We start from the raw sequence: 4671 nt of genomic DNA, 5'->3' as shown, positions 1-4671 counted from the left end.
ATCGACCTAAAAGGAGAGTATGTTGAAAAATAAAACCGACTTTGGCCAAAAAACGTCTCCGTGTTTCATTTTTCAGGGACTTATCAGACTGCCTAGTATATGCGTCTTCATATTCTGAATAACCTACCTAATTAAGTATAGTCAAAGATTAAGTTTCTCAAAGCTCTGTAGGTTTTGAGGTACACTTTCTCATTGTGACACTGGCGCTGCGCGCTCGATTTCCGACATAAATTTGTAAACAGGTTTTGATAAATTTTTTTTCTCGTAACTTTCGTCGTTTTCCACACATTTTTTATTTTATTTTTTCAATTTTATTTTTCACGAATAAAACAAAAAGTACGCATCCTATTAAGAAGTGATTCTTAACGAAATTGTAGATCTTTTTTGGGATAACAATTTTTTATTTATCGTGCGTTTTTATGGCTTGAAATTTTGATTTTCGGTTGATTAAAAAAATTTTGAAAAAGCTATAACTCTAATAATTTTCTCTTGATCGAAAAGTCTTAGGAATAAATTGTTTGTTCTTTTTAATACTATAAATATCCGTACATTGAGTTTTCAAATTCAGAAAAAAAGTGGTCTCAAAAATTTTCAAAATGCGCTCACTTTTTGAATTTTTATCAAAAATGGTTGGTTGACGAACTCGTCCTTTTTTTTAGGACCTAAAAAAAGTGTGCGAAGGATGGATTTTATTCGTTCATTTTTTCGATAATTATCGTGTTTACGGGCGGATGGCCGGACAGCCGGACGAACAGACAGACAGACAGACGCCATCGTAAAAACCTGATTTTCGGATTCAGGGGGTCTCGAAACGTGGAGATCCGTTGGAAAAAAAAACAAATAAACAAACGTGCTTCGTATTAATACAGGGTGGTCCAGACGCATTTTATAGCTGTATAAAAAAATTAATCGAAAGTAGCTTTTCCAAAAATTTCTTGAAGTTATAGTTTTTGAGTTATAAAATATTTAAGCTGAACCAATGAGGAGCGCGATATGATCAGTGGAAATTAAGTAAGCGGGATTCCAGCGCTGTTTAGTAACCAACGCTTCTACTGTCGGCAATCGACATCCCCACCACGGCGCTCACTAGCATGTTCGACATGCTAGTGAGCGCGAAAAAGAGCGCGTATGTACGCCAGGCTGGGTCGACTCCCATGGACGCGTTTGATCACATATACTTTTGTAGTTATCCACCTCCTTGTAGATGGCTCTGCTGTAGGGGCACAAATGGGGGTAATATTTTCTTAAAATATCTTGACGCCGCCACTCTAGTGTTCGTAGAGGTTATGGTTTCTTCAACAAACTTCAAATTTTGCCAAGTTCCAAAAAGTTGTGTCTCGCCGTTTGAAGTGAAATCAGTGAAATCAAGACATTGAAAAATAAACAAAGTTAAAGTAAATTGAAATGCTTGTGCTGTTCCAGAATGTCACTGATTTCACTTCTCTATTATACTGAGAATAAATAAAATGTTGAAAAAAGGTTACACTTCATGTTTTATGTAATTCTTCATTTATTGGAGAATTATTGCAAAATTGTACAAATTTATGCCGAAAAATGGTACAGGAAACAGTATTTACACACTTTTCGCCTTAAATTTGTGTAATTTTGAATTAACTCGTTTATTTTCTTTAATTTTAATTCATGCAACACATTCCAATAATATACACATTTACCTGCACGAATACATGGATGCGCTTTAGTTTGCCACCTCCTTGTAGATTGCGCTAGTGTCGCTATAAGTGGTCAAACGCGCCCATGGGAGTCGACCCAGCCTGATGTGCGCTCGAATTTCAAGTAACAAACACCCGCTGCCAGTAGTAGGAAGGCGAACTCGAATTTAGTAAAAAAATTCAAAAAGTCCATAGATTTAGCTCCAAATAGATAGTTATGGGTTTTTGGGGCCATTGTTTACGAATATGGAGTCAAAATTTCAAACTTTTAACTGGCGGACCCAATACGGCCTTGAAATTTTTAAACATTCAACGCTCTATTAGAATCTTGAGTCCGCCATTTTTAATTTTAAATAATGACTAGAATCGTAATCAGCGTATCAGATTGGAAAACTCCGACGAGTAAATTTCAGCACATTGCTGGTGTTGATATGTTCCCAATTTAAAATTAACTGTTATTTTTAGGATCAAAAAAATGAAAATCATTTTACTCAAAAATTTCATGAACGAACTTAGTCACTTGATGTCGACCTTATCGACGTTCAAAGTTTCTTTTTTTCTCCGCTAGAAATCGCTATAAATGCCCAAAAAATAATGATAGGTTACATGTGTGCAGATACTTATTTGCTGATTTGCAACGAATGTGCAAATTTTATTGCTTATATTAATTTTTTTCAAGCTTCAGACGATTTAGTATATGTTTGGAGTCAGTGCTCAATATAAGAGAATCAAAAAATCTAAATATGTATCAAACCAAAAATGATCTGCAAAGTGCTGTAACTCGAATGGTAATATCCTATTCCATCAATTTAGAAATAAACTTTCTTTAAAATTACCAATATATTGATGTATACAAACGTTCTTTAGTGCTTTTTATTTTATCTGTCAAATTTTAAACACGATATTTTAATCCGTGTTGACACAGTGAACACCAAAAAAAAAGTTCATAACCGGGGACTAGTTTGGTCACGTGGTCAACGAAGAGCATGTCTTTAATCGACAAAATCTAGCAGTGTGTCAGAGAGGTCAGAGTCAATACGTAACTGGTACTGTAAATTGTGACGTCATCTGGCATTTACTGCACGGAAAAAAAATTCTTGAGGCGAACGAGTGAATCGAGAATATATTAAACTCAAAGAAAGTGTACGCTTGGATTAGGTAAAACGTTTAGTTAGAAGAATTAAACATTTAGTTACCTTATGTAAATTGTTCTCGTAAATCAGTAATTTGGACAAAATTGCTAAGTTCGGAAGTTTATTATTTTCGACAGATTATGTATCATTGTATTATCTTCAGAGTAGAAAAAAACTTTAGTTGTTATAGAAATATATTAACTCACACTAGCTAATCTTTCGTCTGGTATCGCGATAATGAATTTCGCTGAAATCCGTGTAATGCATTTGGAGGTCAAGTTTGTTGTTTTTAACGCGTTTATTGATATTTCAATATAGTTATCGCCTACAATCCAAACAAATGTAAATTATTATTACTGCGTCATAAACGCCATTTAATATTAACATTCGCTCACATTTTAAGTAGTAAAAAGCGTTTAATTGGCCAAAGTAAATCTCAACTGTCACTGCTCCCGATTAGACGGTCGCCATTTTATTTCGCTGCTCCCATAATGCACCGGCGCTCTTCCGATAACTGCTTCAGACACCTATTCTTAATATCCCTATTATAGCTATACTTATTAGGGGTTTGACTATACGATATCCCTGGTATATGGAAAATGGTACAGGATATTCATTTTCGCTGATCCAAGGATCTTTCTAAATTCCTTCGTTCGTTTTCAGCTAAATATTTAGCTATAATAAGGAATAATATCCCTGTCACAGCTCAATTTTTTTTACCGTGTGGAAAAAAAATCATTTTTCACTATAAGTATCTTTAGTTGCCTTCTTGCCTAGCTGAAAAGCGCTAGGTTTGAGCCAGGGCAGACAGTCTAGATAAATCCAGACCTGGGCCAGACCTGTAACCAAACTGCCAAGACAATTTTTCCACGCGGGTAGTACATCCAGCTGGTGTTAACAAAATGCGCTTTTTTTTAAGATTGCGAAGGAAGCTAAGGTGAAGTGGGACAACAAGTTCAAAGTGAATGTATGCTTTGCATAGAAAAATAATACTGCTTTTCGGTACGCCATAAGAATTCTCTTGCATAATAAACAGCAATCGTCTTACTTCAAACCATATGATTGGAAGGATGCATGCAGAGAAATGGACAATTTCCAGAAGACTGAAATTACAAATGATCCAGAGATTGAGGTGAATAACATCAACGTTTTGGAGCTTGAGTTTAAACGGAAGATAAATCTAGAGGTGAACTTGGCAAGTACTATAGTCCAGAAAGTAAATCCAAAGAAAAAATGTCGGTCCTACAAAGCGAGTGATATTTTAAACTTTAATGTTGTTGAAATCGGTGACGACTGTAATTGTTTGTTTCGTAGATTGTCATATGGATATTTCGGTAATGAAGAACTCTATGAAACAGTGAGACAGGAAATAGTTGATTGCGTTAAAGACAACTGGGAAGATTTGGTTGACCAATTAAATGCGACCTGTGTGGAAAGAAATTAAAAAAAGGCAGAAGAATGTGTGGACTACATAGGCGAGAACAAAGTTATTGGAACGGACTTTGAAATTGGAATATTTGAAAAATTGTATAAATGTAAGGTTGAATTTTATTCGTTGAATCGGGTTAAGGAGTTGCTAAAAAGAGGCATTTTCATTACCGAGGAAACCACAGAGGAGAAAAATTGCATTAAGATACTCTTTACGGGTAGTGAAAGGGTAGGTCATTTTGAAGTTTTGAAAGATGTCGGAGGTGAAAACGAAAGTGAAAGGCCAGGAAAGGGCGAACAAGCAGACGTGCAGGATATTTTTGACATTTGTCATGCGAATAAAAAAGAAGGTGACTGCAACCTATTACAATTCAAACGAGAGAATACAATTTTCAAAACAAGAAGTTTAACATAGAATTTAGTGAAGAATACGAAGAAGA

Source organism: Belonocnema kinseyi, chromosome 1 (assembly GCF_010883055.1).
Source record: "Belonocnema kinseyi isolate 2016_QV_RU_SX_M_011 chromosome 1, B_treatae_v1, whole genome shotgun sequence".
Lineage (NCBI taxonomy): Eukaryota > Metazoa > Arthropoda > Insecta > Hymenoptera > Cynipidae > Belonocnema > Belonocnema kinseyi.
Note: the sequence above shows the minus strand (reverse complement) of the source record.